This window comes from Aedes aegypti, chromosome 1 (genome assembly GCF_002204515.2).
Source record: "Aedes aegypti strain LVP_AGWG chromosome 1, AaegL5.0 Primary Assembly, whole genome shotgun sequence".
NCBI lineage: Eukaryota > Metazoa > Arthropoda > Insecta > Diptera > Culicidae > Aedes > Aedes aegypti.
The window spans coordinates 4,900,363-4,918,179 of NC_035107.1; the positions used below are offsets into that span (position 1 = coordinate 4,900,363).

The 17,817-nt window shown below is 38.6% G+C and overlaps 1 protein-coding gene across 1 annotated transcript in view; it reads left to right on the top strand.

The window, feature by feature from the left end:
- Nucleotides 1-17,817, top strand: part of LOC5572379 — a 516,304-nt gene that overhangs the window by 430,116 nt on the left and 68,371 nt on the right. The window lies entirely within an intron of this gene.

Genomic DNA, 17,817 nt, shown 5'->3' on the forward strand with positions numbered 1-17,817 from the left:
GAACCGGAACACGGGCGACGACGGAAGTCACCGGAATGTGTGTTGAACCTACGGCGGTGCTGTCATGTGTGATGTGTATGTGTTTTATGGAATTGGAGTGAGGGTGAGGGGACAAAAAAAAAACCGAGAGAAGTAAGTCAACCTGAACCTCCCGGACTCTTACTCAGAACACCGAATTAACGTGTGATGAAGTCGTTAAGTTAGGCTCTGTCGCTTCAATTGCGATGGAAGCGACGTTCGCCATTCAAGCTGGATTTTAGGGGGCAGCACAGTTGTACCGCCTATTGGCCAAAAGCGGAAAATGAGTTGCCTAGATTTTCACTACCTTGTCCTGCTATGATATATACCTTGGATATTCTATGTAGCTCATTTGGCTTGAATGCCCTCAATGTGATTTTTGAAAGTTAAATTCTTGTCTAGCATGAGCCCTAAATACTTAATTTCATCTGACCAATTTATTGGAACCCCTCTCATCGTGACAACATGTCTACTTGAAGGTTTCAAATAAAGAGCTCTTGGTTTATGTGGGAATATTATTAGTTGAGTTTTGGAAGCATTAGGAGAAATCTTCCATTTTTGCAAGTATGAAGAAAAAATAATAACTTGTTTTGCAATCCTTTGGCGGAGTGGCCTGTGTCCTTTGACATCCCTGAGGTAACTCAGGTAAGTCAGATGTGAAAATATTGTATAATATTAATGCTGCCTTGGGAAACACCAGCTCTTACATGAAGTCTTTCAGATCTGGAGTTCTGATAATTAACCTGAAGTGTACGATTTGACAGATAACTTTGAATTATTCTAACAATGTATGTTGGAAAATTGAAGTTCTTTAATTTTACAATCAAACCTTCATGCCAAACACTGTCGAATGCTTTTTCTATGTCTAGAACAGCAAGACCAGTAGAATAGTCTTCAATTTGTTGGAACGGATCAAATTTGTTACACGTAAAAGTTTTTTTTTTTAACTAGTTCGTTTATTTGGGGCTTAAATGCGTGTAACGCTTTACGGAGCCGAAGTTCATTTATGTACTATTTACAATTTGTTTACTTTTTCATTGCCAAAGTTAGTATGGGATGGAGCCAGGGTACTCGTGGCAACTCGAGGTTAATGGTCACAATTTTGAAAGGGAAGGACATGGTAAGGATTGGGTTTAGGGTTCTCTGCAGCTCATCCGGGAGGTATAGCGTGGTAGCTCTATTATCGTGTCATGGCGTTGGTACCAATTTCTTGCCGGTATTCGTCTGCCGGATGGCCAGGATCCTCAATCCAACACAAAAGGGACAACACAGAAGAAAAAAAAAAAAAAAACAAAACACTGGAGAAGAGAACACAAGAGAATTAAACTTTTATACAAGACAAGCGAAGGAAATCGTAAATTGCGACCATATAAATGAAATCGCGGGTGCCCAACACATCTCTAACTGGAACATAGGGTTGTCTACCTCGGGCCGCAAGGGTATCCAAAAGTTGCGCTCTGGAGGCGTCCATATCCGGGCACTGCCAAACTACGTGATCGATGTCGTCATAACCGGAACCACACCTATTACAAATATTGCTCAGCGCGAGGTTAATCCTGTGTAGATGTGCATCTAGCGAGTAATGGTTGGACATAAGTCTTGACATCACGCGAATGAAATCTCGACTTACGTCCAAACCTTTCCACCAGGCTCGCAAGGAAACTCTAGGAATTATGGAATGTAACCACCGTCCCAGTTAACCATTTAGCCAATCGCTTTGCCAACCGTGAAGAGAACTTTGACGTACTAAATGAAAAAATTCATCGTGTGAAATTCGTCTATCATAAATCTCACCTTCCTCAGCGCCCACCTTTGCGAGAGAGTCCGCCTTCTCATTGCCATAAATTAGGCAATGTGAGGGGACCCATACAAAGGTAATCTTATATGATCTTTCGACCAGTGCACACATCTGCTCTCTTATTTTTGTAAGAAAGTAAGATGCATGCTTTACAGGTTTCATCGATCGGAGTGCCTCAATAGAACTGAGGCTATCCGAGAAGATGAAGAAGTGGTCTGCGGGCATGTTTGAGATCATCCCCAAAGCGAAGTTGATTGCTGCCAGCTCAGCAACATAAACCGTGCAAGGTTCCTGAAGTTTTCGGAAGGCGGAAGAGTTTTCATTGAAGACACCGAAGCCAGTAGATCCATTTATACGGGACCCGTCAGTGAAATATCTCCTGTAGGAATCGACATTCTGGTACTTTGCGTTAAAAATACGTGGGATAGTAATACATCGAAGTTGATCTGGAATTCCATGAATAGCTTGTTTCATGGACAGATCAAATTCAACAGAGGAACTGTCATTGGTGAAGCGTACACGTGGGGGGTTATAACATGGAAGGCTAATGTCAGATGACATGTAGTAGAGATAAACTCTCATGAATTTTGACTGAGCATTCAGTTTGAGCAATTCTTCGAAATTTTCGATAACGAGTGTGTTGCTCACTCCACACTTAATCAGTATTCTTAGCGAGAGCTCCCAGAATCGGTGCTGTAGCGGTAAAACCCCTGCCAGAACCTCTAGGCTCGCATTATGTGTTGAGTGCATACACCCTAAGGCGATACGCAAACAACGATATTGAATTCGTTCCAATTTAATCAGGTGGCAGTTTGCTGCTGAGAGAAAACAGAAAGAGCCATACTCTAGAACAGATAAAATAGTTGTTTTATAGAGTTTTATGAGGTCTTCCGGGTGAGCACCCCACCATGTTCCGGTAATTGTTCGTAGAAAATTGATCCTTTGTTGGCATTTTTCCGTTAAATGCCTAATATGAGTTCTCCAAGTGCCTTTTGAATCAAACCAGACCCCAAGGTATTTTGAAGTCAAAGACTGGTCGATGTCTGTTCCCAAAAGCTTAAGCTTTAGTTGGGCAGGATTCCGCTTCCTAGAAAATACAACCAGTTGAGTTTTTTGCGGAGCAAACTCGATCCCTAAGCTTCTAGCCCAAGTGGATAGATTATCAAGGGAATTTTGCAATGGTCTTTGCAGAATTTCTGCTCGTGGGCCCTTCATAGAGACCACAGCATCATCTGCAAGTTGTCTAAGCGTGCATGGTTCTTCCAAACAGTTGTCAATATCTTTAACATAAAAATTATAAAGCAAGGGACTTAGACATGAGCCTTGGGGAAGACCCATATAGCTAATTCTGGAAGTTGTCAGTTGACCGAGAGTGAAGCTCATGTGTTTTTCTGACAACAAATTGTACAAGAAATTATTCAACATTCCAGGTAGTCCACTATTGTGCAGACTTTCTGACAATATTTCTATGGAAACTGAATCAAAAGCGCCCTTAATGTCCAAGAAAACCGAAGCCAATTGCTCCTTGTCTGCAAAGGCTAGTTGCATATCTGATGAAAGCAACGCTAGACAATCGTTTGTTCCTTTGCCCTTGCGAAAGCCAAATTGTGTACTGGAAAGCATGTTGTTTGATTCGACCCAGTGATCGAGTCGGGATAGGATCATTTTTTCTAACAATTTCCTCAAACATGATAACATAGCGATCGGGCGGTACGAATTATGATCAGACGCTGGTTTCCCAGGCTTTTGAATAGCTATTACTTTGACCTGTCTCCATTCAGGTGGAACAATGTTGTGCTCCATGAATGAGTTGAACAGGTCAAGCAACCGTCTTTTAGCGATATCAGGGAGATTTTTAAGAAGATTGAACTTAATCATATCGCGTCCCGGAGAGGAGTTGTTTGATGAAAGAAGAGCCATAGAAAATTCCAGCATAGTGAATGGTCTGTCCAACGCATCGTCTCTCTGGGTTTCCCAGAATGGCGGTTGAGCTGGAACTGAGTCTGGACAGACCTTTTTTGCGAAGTTGAATATCCAACGATTGGAGTATTCGTCACTCTCATTTGAGGATGAGCGGTTTCGCATGTTGCGAGCCACTCTCCAAAGCGTCGTCATTGAAGTTTCTCGTGAGAGGCCATCGATGAAACGTCGCCAATAGCTGCGCTTCTTCGCTTTAATAAGATTCTTCAGTCTTTTTTCGAGCTTCGAGTACTCTAAATAAAGTTCTGAGGTACCATATCTACGAAAAGCTTTAAAGGCATTAGATTTTTCACGATACAACTGAGTGCATTCATCATCCCAACCAGGTGTGGCTGGTCGTCTTTTGAAGGATGCACTTGGAACTCGTTGCTTTTGGGATTCTAATGCACTTTTATAAATCAATTCTGTTAGGAATCGATACTCATCCAACGGTGGGAGAGAGTTGAATGATTCGATACCAAAAGTTACCGCTGATGCAAATTTTTGCCAATCGATATTCCTAGTGAGGTCAAAAGGAACCTGAATTGACTGTTCTGACCTTTCAAAATTATTTCTGATAGAAGTTATTATGGGCAAGTGATCACTACCATGGGGGTCATCGATCACCTTCCACATGCAATCGAATGATAGTGAACTTGATCCCAAAGACAGGTCAAGACGGCTTTCTTTGCCGTCGGATGAAATACGTGTCACTTCACCTGTGTTCAAAATGTTCAAGTTGAAATCGTCGCATAAGTCATAGAAAATAGCCGCTCTATAATCGTCATAAGATTCGCCCCATCCAGTACCATGTGAGTTCATATCACCCAGTATTAAAACTGGAGATGAAAGCATGGAGACTGCATTCCAAAGATGACGGCGGTTTATTGAAACTCTAGGAGGAATATAAACAGAAGCTACGCAAAGATCTTTACCCTTTACGTTTATTTGGCAAGCAACGATTTCTATGCCTGGATGAGTCGGGATGGGGATTTTGTAGAATGAATGGCACTTTTTGATCCCTAAAAGCACACCCCCGTAATTATCATCTCGATCCTGGCGTATAATGTTAAAATCGTAGAAGTTAAGATCATCTTCAGAAGAAAGCCATGTTTCACAGAGTGCAAATATATCACAATCGGAATTGTGAAGCAAAAATTTAAATGTGTCTAATTTAGGTTTTAGACTATGACAGTTCCACTGTAGCACAGTGATCATATCTTGTACCTCACTTGATGAATTAGCCATCGAAAGATATGATCGAAGCAAGGAGGGGCCACGAGATAGTCAATTCCCTGAGATATTCTTCTATAGCGGGGAGAAAAAGGTCGAGTATGCCTCTGAATGAGTCTGAAACTCCGAGAGCATTACATATGCGATCCACAAGGGCCGTAAAAGTTATCAGTCCTCGCTTAGCCCGGGGGGTTTTCGAGGAAGAGCGAGGGACTTCAGTAGCATTTCTTTTGCTTTCTTGTCTAGAGCTTCTTTTCGAAGTGTATTTTATCTGTGGAGGCGGGGGCGGCAGATCTTTGCTGCAACATGGAACGGAAGCATCAAAGACCTGTTTCTTCGGGATTTTCAAATTTGCCCCACCTCCTTTGGAATTAGGCAAACTTCTGAGGGAAGATTTCAATACCTTACGGCGCAGTCCCGGAGAAGATGGAGACTTCCTTTTTCCGGGTGCGTGTACCTCCGAAGAATCTCCCCCATCGGTTTCGTCGTCGTTCGCTTCATCGGAAGACAACTCTTGAAAAGAGTTACCAACTGGGATGGCTGATGAAGACTCTTTTGCAGGCGGATTTAAAGCTTTCACCATTTCCGCATACGTCTTCTTGGAGCGCTTCACAATGGAGCGACTCTCATTTCGAATGCGCCTTTTGTATGCCGGGCATTTCTGCAAGTCATGAAGATCCTCACGACAGTAGCTGCATTTTTCAGCTTCCTGTGTGCAATCATCTTCCAAGTGAGCTTGGTTGCATTTGCCACAACGGGGCTTGTTGTCGCAAAAGCTAGCACTATGACCAAGCTGCTTGCAGTTGGTACAACTGAATACCTTCGGCACGTAAAGACGCACTGGGTAAAAAACACTATCGATGCAAACAAATTTTGGGAGGACGGAACCAGGGAAAGTCACTCGAAACGAGGCTGACGGTGAAAACACTTTCTTATTTCCTTCCATGGAAGCTGATTGTAATTGTTTACAATCCAGTATAGCCACATCAGGAATGGACCGGTTCTCAAAAACGCCTTTGCCTGTCTTAATGTCTTCACAGGTCAGACTCGCGTCGATAATTTTCCCTTCCACCTCAACCTCTCTGGCCAAAATATACACATAATATTCCACAGTAAAAGCCTCATGCTGAGCAATCTCATTCGCTGCTTTGTAACTAGGTGCAGTTACACGCAGCTTGGATTGCTTCACTTGGTGAATAACGGTCCCAGGATATTTACGCGTCAGCTCTCTAGAAATCGAGAGCACATTCAAAATCTTGTTTTTGCGCCGGAAATAGACAACCCAAGGCCCAGCCGAAGACGGTTGATAAAACCGCGTTCGAGCAACGAGATCTTTAGGAGGCGTATCGCCTCCATCCGATTCGTCCATGCGGGATAAAAATCAACCACAACCAAATAAGAAAAAAAAAACAAAAAAAAAAATATATATATATGCAGAAAAAAAAATAACCTATCAGTGGAGTATTTTGTACACACTTCCCCTGTACGGGCAAAAACAAAAATACTAAATACTAATAAAAAAAAAAAAACGAGAAAAAAAACTTAACCAATTAGTGGGCTATTTTGTACACGCCTCCCCTATACGAGCAAAACTTGCACCGGGAGAGAGACAGAAGTGAAGCGAAAAACAACCTTGAACTCAACGCTATTTGTTCGGAGATGCGAAAGCAATTCTATAGATGTATACAATAGATACTTATCCGTTCCCGTTCGATAACCGCACAGCAGCTGGTCTTCTACACTGTAGGTAGGGAGAAAAAACGTATCGCCGTTCTCACTGCTGATTTATACGGGGGAACCAATCACCGGGGGATGAAGGTGACAATGTTTTATTGTGGCACGATACCAGTTGACCCTTGTCAATCTGGTTCGCTTCCTTCACGATGCGCGGTTTAAAGCAGTACGGTACAATACTGCACTGGTAAAAACCACACGGGCGGTGGAAGAAAAACCCAAAAAACTACCGACTGCCAAAAACTGAACTGGCTTGTTCAAGCGCACAGCAAGGAATGGCACGTAAAAGTTGATGAGTGGTCGTATGTCCATGGCGGAATCCGAAGTGTTCATTGGCAAAAATTGAAGGAAAGCAAACTGATTGGACGATAGCTAGAAGCTTCTGCCGGATTGTGCGCGCTTTCAAACTGCATAGCAAGTTGTGCTTTTTCGCAATTAGTTAGTAATAATTTGTTTTCCTCTTTCAATGCCGGTATTGGCTTCTGAGGTTTTTTTTTTTCAAAATTTTAGATACTTTCCAAGAGAGCTTAGACTCAGGGTCCAATTGAGAAATTTTATTTTCAAAATTTTTGCTTCTTAATTGAGAAAAACGTTCCTTAGTCCTTATAAGTCCTGCCATATAATTTTCATAGCAGGATCGTGATTGCGTTGAAATTGCCTTCTCCTCACGTTTTTAAGATGGATCAAGAGTTTAAGGTGATTATAGAACGAAGCCACACCTCAAATTTTTAAGAGCACAAGACTTGAGAACCTAACAGCGCTTCGCGTTAAAAATCTATCCCGTTGGTCACCACCAGGAAGCAAGCAAGTTGATTCGTTTTCTATGCGATCTGTTGTCAGATACTCTCGTCTTGTGCACTTGAAAATTCAAAGTTTGGCTTCGTTTTATAATCACCTTAAGATCATCGTCTATAATCACGGATTCAAATTTAACTTCTCATTTTGGAATTGCAATGCTCCTGGCTTCAACAATGGAATTTGGTAAAGTTTCAAGAGCATTGTCAATATCAAGTTTTGTTTGTAAAGAAATGTTAACATCAAGATTAGAGAAAATATATGTTTCATGTATATTGAAATGAACTTGCTTCCCAGTGCATGGACCAATGCACGGGTTCACTAATTTGACGTTTGAGCGGTGCCGAATTCACTCGTTGCCATGGTCACGTAAATAACACGGCATCGCTCAAATGTCAAATTAGTGAACACGTGCATTGGTCCATTGAAAAGGCAAATAAGTTGCTATGGAAGTGTATTTCAACTAAAACACCCAAAGCTTGAAAAGCTGCACCACATGCTCCATCCAGTCGATCATTACAGAAAATCAAAAAGTTTGGATCCAGGTTTCAAATAAGCTTAAGTAAAAAATGGTGTATGAATGTTATTAACTGTTGGAAATGATAACTCCAGGCAATCCGATTCCGAACAGCACAGCAAAATCGAGTGGGCAACAGAGTGAGATGCATGAACGTATGAACCACTTGAAGAGGATGCTCGAAATTGTGACGAAAATGTTGTCGGACCGGGAGCCATCGATGACGCGGACGAATGCTAGGGTTTCAATGCTAGTAGTGGACCCTTTAGTAGCTGAAATTCACTCTCGACGCTTTTCCGCAAAGATATCTCAGACGGATACGGATATACGTTTTGTGGAGTCTAATAACAAGTTCAATACCTTTACTTCATAGTACGCTTATGAAACACACAAAATCATTCGGTTTTTGCAGCGAAATATACCTTTGGAAAACTGTTGTTCGAATGCTCGGCGTGATTGAAGAATGTTACAGTGAGTCGAATAATCCGCTGGTCCTAGTAAGGAAGTCAAACGATAAGATTCGGGTTTGCCTGGACTCCCGAAGGATAAATGCGATGACCGTTAAGGACGCTTATTCGATGCAGAACATGCAGGACATCTTCCACAGGCTGGGCCACGCAAAATATAGCTCCATTATAGATTCAAAAGATGCCTATTTCCAAATCTCTTCAAAGGAGGAAAGCCGGAATTACACCGCATTTCGAACGTCGAACGGAGCTGTTCCGGTTCAATGTGGGTCCGTTCGGCCAACGCACCCTTCAATATATGTCGTTTGATGAACAAAGTCATTTGCTTTGATCTTTAGCCCTTCGTCCTTGTTTATTAAGACGACATCATGATCGCCACGGAAACTCTGAAGGAACATCTTCGACTCCTAGAGATAGTGGCAAGAGGGCAAAGGTAATAAATTCGTTAGAAATCTAGATTTTGTAGGATGCAGGTAATGTATTTAGGGTACCTGCTGACAGAGTGGACGTGTCCATCGATTGTTCCAGGATTCAGCCAATACTGTACAACGCTCGCCCCAAATCAGTCAAGGACATCCGAAGGTTAATCAGCCTTTCTGGTTTTTACCAGAAATTCATGCGTGATTACAACAGAGTGACGGCTCCGATTACGCGCTCGCTATCAACTGAACCCTTGTTGGTGACGACCACTAATGCACTGTGGTCCAGGAATCAGTTTTACGCGGAAAGATGCATTTTGAGCTTTAGAATGAAACATTAGATAAAAACGGTCTTCTACAAAGTTGTTTGTATTAGTTAATCCCTTTGTTTGGTGTTATTGAAAATTAGGGTGGACCACATTTTCATAGAAATTGTGTAACTAACTTTCTTATTTGTTGAAATTATATTATACATGCTTCAGCAAAGTTATAGACCATTCAATTTCAAGCAACTTTGCCAAAAAAAGTTTTTTGTATCTCTTAAATTGACCGATTTAGAGCTTTTTACCTGCATTGACATAGGGTGGTCCGAAAAAACTGGTTTTCTGGCTCTAGAGTTTTCAATTCAAATTTCTCATCAAAGTAATCTATGAAACACTTTTAGAGCTTTAAAAAATGCGTAATTTGGTGAGTGAAGAAACTTGCTATCTCCTTCCGTTTAGGAGTTATTGTTGTTTTTCTCTCAAAAACATGCCTACTTTGATTGTGAATATCTCTGATTGGGGCGAACATAAAAATTATCTTTTGACGGCATTCAAAAGACAAAAGAAAATTGTATATTATATCAAAAAATTACAGATGTGTTATTTTTGTAACTCTAATAAATCGTCTTGAAAATCAAACATTTTTTATCACAAAAACTTTAATAACTTTTGAACTAAAATAGATATCAACAATATTTTTGCATGAAAATTTGCGTTTTGTTAAGTTCTAAAAGTCGTTCATAGACGACTTTGACGAGAAACTAATATTAAAAAAACTAGAGTTGAAAAACTTATTTTTATTGGACCACCCTGCGATGATTAGGAAAAAATGCTCTAGTTTGTCCAATTTTTGAGCTACAGAAAAACTTTTTTTGGCAAAGTTGATCAAAATTTCAAGCTCTACCGCTTTGCCTAAGAGCATATACCAGTATTTTTTGCAAATAAAAAAGTTGATTATATGATATGTGTGATATTGTGGACCACCCTAATTTCAAATGACCCAGTGTGAAAGCTTACATTATTAGAAACAATTTTGTAGAAGGTCATTTTTGTCTAAAATTTCATTTTCATGCTCAAAATGCAAAATAATAAAGAAATACATTCTATGCAAATCTTCAAAATAGTTTAAGAGCCCTATCTTTCTTATTTCAGATTTCTCGTCAAAGTCGTCTATGAACGACTTTAAGAACTTAACAAAACGCAAATTTTGATGCAAAAATATTGATGATATCTATTTTAGTTCAAAAGTTATTAAAGTTTTTCTGCTTAAAATCCTTTGATTTTTAAGGCATTTTGTTAGAGTTTCAAAAATAACACATCTGTAATTTTTTGATATAATATACAATTTTATTTTGTCTTTTGAATGCCGTCAAAAGATATGTTTTATGTTTGCCTCAATCAGAGATATTCACAATCAAAGTAGGCATGTTTTTAAGAGAAAAACAACAATACTCCTAAACGGAAGGAGATAGCGAGTTCCTTCACTCACCAAATTACGCATTTTTTAAAGCTCTAAAAGTGTTTCATAGACTACTTTGATGAGAAATTTGAATTGAAAACTCTAGAGCCAGAAAACCAGTTTTGTTCGGACCACCCTATGTCACTGCAGAAAAAAAGCTCTAAATCGGTCAATTTAAGAGATACAAAAAAACTTTTTTGGCAAAGTTGCTTGAAATTGAATGGTCTATAACTTTGCTGAAGCATGTATAATATAATTTCTACAAATAAGAAAGTTATTTACACAATTTCTATGAAAATGTGGTCCACCCTAATTTTCAATAACACCAAACAAAGGGCTTAACTAATACAAACAACTTTGTAGAAGACCGTTTTTGTCTAATGTTTCATTCTGAAGCTCAAAATGCATCTTTCCGCGTAAAACTGATTCCTGGACCACTGTGCAATGTGACGGCTGTACCCCGTCAAGCATCCCAATGAGCAAGTAATGTCGGCAAAAGAGAAGACCCGAGCAACACACATGTTATAATTGTGTATTATCAACTATTATATGACTAATTTTGGTCATATATCAGTTGATAATACACAATTATAACATGTGTGTTGCTGGGGGAGAGATAGATTGTAGCTAGAGAGCAGAAGGAATGAAGTAGTAGAGCTGGGCCTATAAAATAAGCTTGTAAATATGAATAGTCGATAAAGTAGAAGTTAAAAAATGGATTTAATATAGTATGAAATAGAGAGGAAGGAGTAGATTCGTTTGAATAAATGAGTACACTGCAGTTTGTTTGAACAGCTTTTTCGTGGGAGAAATCTAGAAAGGTAAATATGGAGGGATTTGCACGTTTCGGGTAGTTTTTCGTAGAGATTTCAATTTTCCTGGGATTTTGTTCATACCAGTAAACTTGTATGGTTCTTTCTCTTTTTTGGGATTAATTTATTCATGTTTCTCAAAAAAATCTGTTGACATTGTTTTTAACGCCAGGCTTCAGAACAAGGAAAATTATAACATTTTGCAAAAGTTCATATGCAGGTTATACTTGACAAATCGTATGAAGTTCAAATAATATGTACCGTAATCCAAATTGATCACTTTTTTCAACTTTTCCGTCTGAATTTAAATAAATTTCGACAAAATCAGTACTCCATTGATCTTTATCAGTTTATGCAATCGATTTTTCATTAAATAATATGTAACATATCATAAAAATACTTGTATTATCAAAAAAAAAAAAATACCTATCTACAAAATGTGGGTCTCTTGAATCTGAAAATAATGTTAAAATTCTTACTACTCGAGTATTTGATCAGTTTATTGCAAAATTAAGCTTTGAAAATCTGCCTAATACGCCTAAATGTAGGCAATTTACCTTGAAATAAGCACATTTTTCGTTTTATGAGAAAACTACTACATTTGCTATTCTGTTCCATTTCAATTATAAGTTCAGTAGCTCATACCTAAGCTTACACAACATTTTAAACACTCAAAGGTAACATGTAGGCATAGCACCAGTGGATTGTTTAGCACCGACATTTCCAACTGTATTGCTTACACCTTCAAAAACTGTGAATATTTCTATAAAAACGGATCCTAATAAAACAAAATCATCATTAGAAATCTCTAAACTAGAAAACATGGAATGTCTGTGATGCCAGCGAAATCTTAAGCATTCTTGGGAGGCAATGTTTTTTGGTACCGACCTGACCAAATTCGCCCCAGTGATCAATTTGCCCCTGGATTCCCGAGCAGAAGAAAATAACTACTGAATACCAAATTGAGGTATTCCATACCAGATAATTTCCAATACTTACAACCTGAATGAGGTATGAATGAGCCCTGCATAAGAGGTAAAATACCTCAAGCATATTCTACGAACACCAAACTGATAACTAGATCAGGTATTGTAATACCTCAATAATACTTGATGGATTTTCATATGAAAATGAAAATTTTCAATTGTAGTTCAATGCTTCCAGCAGACCTCAATAGCTGTTTAATACGTCAATGATGTAATTTTAATTGTTTCAAAGATTTTTTTCAATACCATTATAATACCAAAATTGAGGTATTGACAACTGAACAATGCCTAATTTTGGTATGATACCAAAAAATGGTATGCATAAGTTATTGGGGAGTTATTTGTTCCTCCTCGGGTTACGGTACCAAGATTGAAACAATCCTTTCAAGCACTACAATACCAAACAACTAGAGTCTTACAATAAACTTGTGACGATTACATCCATGAAAACTTGATGAGCGTACTCAATTCATGGAAGACCCGTCGAAAAATCCTTTATTTTGTATAGCATATAATCTTTTTTTGGAAAAACATATCGTCACACATATATCCATTTTGTCAACAAGTATCTGATAACAAAATACCACAAATCAACATCGAAATATAACTAGTGATCCAGTGATGTCATTAGTTAGAATGACATGGAAAGTAAATTGTGTGATAGTTTTTGTTTGAAAATATATGGTCAATTCTTTTTTAATAGAACTACCCGGGAAATACGGAAATCCCGGGAAATACGGGAACCCGGGAAACAGGAAATCATTTCCCGGGAAACGGGAATCCCGGGAAATCTCATTTCCCGGGAAATGTTCCCGGGATTGCAAACTCTAGTTTTTCGTTATCGTTTTTTTTTTTCAGATAGGGAAAATGTACCAATTATGGCTATAGTGGTTCCCTATTTGGCCATATGTGTTTTCTCGAAAACTTTCTCATTATGAATATTTTTGAATGTTTTAACATCAAGACATATTTGATGTCAAACTACTTAAACATATAAAATAATTAAATATTTAAAAATAATCAAATTATCTCATATGGCGAAATAAAGAACCATTATGTACATAACTGGTACACCTACCCTAGTTACTGGAGAGGTTGACTCCGAATTCAACCAAGGGACAGCTCTTTAATCGAACGAATATTCGTTCGAGGTATCGGAGTCTTGTTTTCCCGTGATGATAACCATCACGGCCGATCAGCCAGCTTGTTTCCCACCTATTAATTTGGGAAAAACCAAAACCCTCCCCTGAAGGGTTTCATTTCGGTCGGACAACTTTTCAATCTCGGGTAAATGGTCTTCCTCGGGAGTGGCGCATAAGCCATTTTTACTTATTTCCGGGAAACTCGCAAGGCTGACGGATTACATTCAAACAGCTCTTCCTCTTCACCATCCAAAGAACGAGCATTCTAATACGAAATATGTGAAAAATATTGTTCGTTTTGTTAACGCATAGATTATCGTGCAAATTTTCAACGTGGGAAAATAAATATTAACACCTGGATTTAAATGGCAGTTAAACAAATACACACACCTTGCATTCAATACACAATCCAACAGTGTGTATTACATGTGCGTTACGTGATGATTTTGTTAGCCACGACGCCATCCAATACAGGTCGGACTCGATTATCCGGAGTATCGATTTTTTTTTCACTCCGGATAATCAAATCCTCCGGATAATCGAATCACTAAGAAAAAAATGTTATCTTTGATAAAAGAACTTTAATATTATCTCTTTTTGTTATTTTATTTATATGATGCGGTGGCGTAGCCAGAAATTTTTTCTAGGAACAGTAGTGGTCTCTACAAGAAAAACAAAAATTTTGAGTAGCATACACACAAAACCACTTTTTCAAACCCCCCCCCCCCCTTTCTTAAATACTTTCTAAACTGCAAAACCATTCATATTGAATATTGCAATACCAAATTATCTCAGATTTATGCATAAAAATTGAAAAACAAGAACACCAAAAAACAAATTCCGGATAATCGAGTCTAAAATTCCGGATAATCGAATCCCGGATAATCGAGTCCCCGGATAATCGAGTCTCCGGATAATCGAGTCCGACCTGTATATGGCATGTTTATTATTCTACTTACTACTACGACCATAGTATCATCAACAAATATTTGAAAAATTCCGCGTTGAAAACATTTCTGTTATTCAATCTCAACTCTCGAATTTTTTACTTGAACATGAATAAATTTGGTTCATGAATCCTCAAATTGAATTCGATCGCTTTAGCTGTCAGCCAAAGAGCAGCTTTCAACTGCTACGATGATTTTTACTTTTTGTCTTACTACATTCGAGCACCAGTTCAAGATCATTTTGGCTTTGGGGCATTTGGTTTCAGATAAACCGCATTGGTCACAAAATGTCTCGCTTATGTGCCAGATGTTGTGTGCCTTTAGTTTATTTTTGTTCGGTATGAGATCATTCAGAAATGCGAATTACTAAGCCCGTACTTTGAAACGAAGTCCACCTTCTCAATAATGCACGTAAAGCTGATTTCTATTTAGTTTGAAAATAAAACTCGTCCAAATGATTTTATTTGTGCTAGTTGTTTGTTTGATAATGAAATTATCTGCGCTACATACCATAATTTTAATAATACGAAAAAAAAATAAAACTAACTTCTTTCTGTCAAATTGGGCTGACGAACATTATACATTTTCAAAACAGCTTTAAAATTTGTTATCAACCTATCATAATAAGCATTGACCATAGCACCCCATGTTTTCTAAAAAACGACTCCCAATTTTTTTATACTATCAACTTCTTCGGAACTATCGTCGGTCTCTACGCTTCGTTGTACACCATCTCTGCCTCGTTTCAATGAGCAACCTTCCTCCTCAATCGATTGTGTTCCGAACGTTGACAGTTGCAGGTATTGCCTCGCCTTCCTTGATTTCTATTGGTGAACTGAATCCCAAATTTGATAGCCAGTTTCAGCTCCGTTTGTGTCCGGGACCAAAAGCTGGATGTTCCCGAACTTCGACATAACAGTCCAAATTTCCTTGTCCTCAGCTTCTGGTGGCAGGTTAAAAAGCCTAACTTACCGAACCACTGAGTTAGCAGCAATGTTAGCTTGCAGCTCCGATATTTGTCGATCACGAAATCCATGGTTCCAATAAGTCCTTCTCCACACTTCCACGTTCGAACCGTACTCGCAAAAAAATAACCTTGAGTCCAGCCATTTTAGCTTCCCTTCTGCCCTATTGATACAAGAACTCCTTTTGAAAAACAAACCAAAGGCACAAAAACAACTTCAGCATATTATTGTTAGCACTCGAAACTACGATTTAATTGCCTTAACTTGGTCCAAAGCGAAGCTAAAATAATACTTCCGCACATTATCTTTAGATGTATTAGTGAAACTAGAGCATAAGAAACTCTCTGTAACGGTCTACAAACATGATTGACGACAATAAATACACAGCGTAACAAAAATGCCACTTTTGCGTGTCTCAAGGATCAAATTATGTGTCTCTAGTTGATTTTGGGTCGCTGAATCTGATGCCGTTCACAGAAATGTTCCAGCACGTCACAATTTTTGGCTACAGGTCACCAAAGTTGTGAAAACACTGGTTTTATTGATGTTTATATGAAATTTATAGTATGATTAATCAAGCTTTTTTGTGATATAATCTACCAAACATAATAAATAGGTCCTGAACTTTCAATTTATATACAAATCAGTTGAAATTTCACGATAAAATTCAGTTTAAATCTATTTATTTCAACATGCTTGCAGTCTTCATATAAACTTCTTCGTTTTTCTTATATGGCATAATACAATACTTTTCTAAACCACCAAAAAATAACGTTTTACCATCGAAAATATTATGAACTTTGTTGATATTTATTGTTTTATACATGAAGTTTGAATACTGTTACAAATTGAGCAAATATATTGCCGTACAAGATGACAAACTTACATGCAAGTTGGCTGCAACAGTCAAATTTTGCATTTTTTTACAGTCAATATCTCAAAAACTAGACGTGCCACGATATTTCTGAAAACGGCAATGGACTCAGCAACCCTTAATTTAGTAAATAGTGGTATTTTGGTGCTTGAGACAAAACCGTGTTCCACTGTGATACATAAATAAATGCACTACATCTGTTCTGAGCAGAAACTCAACACGAACTATCAGTTTCGAACATCGCATCAATCATTTGATTCTATTGTTCAGTAAGAAAATCACTAGGAGACTTGTTGGGCATTGTTGAAAATTCTGGCTGGAGATTTCCGGCTAAGTAAAACTTTTCCGTCTATGAGCCTCAACGATTCGTTTGCGTGAAGGGCAATCCCAAAAGTTAGACTTATGGTTGCCCCCGTATTTTGCGCATACAAATTTTCGTGTATCTTCCTCCACCGGACAGACGTCCTTAACGTGAGATGAACCTCCGAAAATCATAAGTTTGGCATCCATGCGGCTATGTTTGGTACGATGATCCCACTTTTGTCACCGATAGCACTGAGTGGGATTCTGGAGATTTACTCCAAGTTTTTGGGAACGTTTCCATGTCACGCAGACACCGAACAAAAGTCATGCTTTTTCTGGAGCTTAAATGTTATTTATATAACGCTTGTTCAAGCGAACTAAATAATATTCTTTAGAAAGCCTTTCGCGAAGAATGCCAGATTGGTTTCTCTTTTTCATAATGATTACTTGAACTGGGGAAAATCCAAGTTAATCATTTATCCCATTTTTTATCTCTTCTGGTGACTTAAGGTCACTTGAGAGACTTTTCAGTACGACCTTGAACGAACGCTAAGTTTTGTCGTCATTAGTAAGAACCATTGTGCTTCTTCTCTTCAAGATGTTTGAGAAAAAGTTCGCGACCTTTAGGAGTTTCCGGCAAAACACTCTCCTGCATAAATCCCCCAAATTCGGAACAACTGACCACGATAAGCGGCCTTCTTTGTTTCCTCACTTGAATGAAAAAGAGCCTGTACTAGAGGCTGCTTTGATTTGATGTTCGAAAATGTATGTTGAGCATCGAACTGGTTGCTCATATTGATGAAATTATCAACATCAACCATTTCACCCTTGGAAGAAGGCGCACATTCTGGAGAAACGTCCTTTATTCCATGTTTGCCATGTTTAGTGACAGTTTAAAACCTCTTTTTTTTTGGAAGGATGTTTGAGGTTATTTATGACCACTTTGTAGAACAAACGGAACCAGTGTGGTTTAGGGGGGAGGGGTGTCGTGGCACTGAATCATTTTTTATTTCGGATGTCATATTAGGGGAGCAGCCCAGCCGAAGCGAAGCCAACCGGAGCGAGTGGGTACATAAATTTTAATTTTGATGGCTCTGCTGAGAGCATTTCCGATGGAAATTTCAAC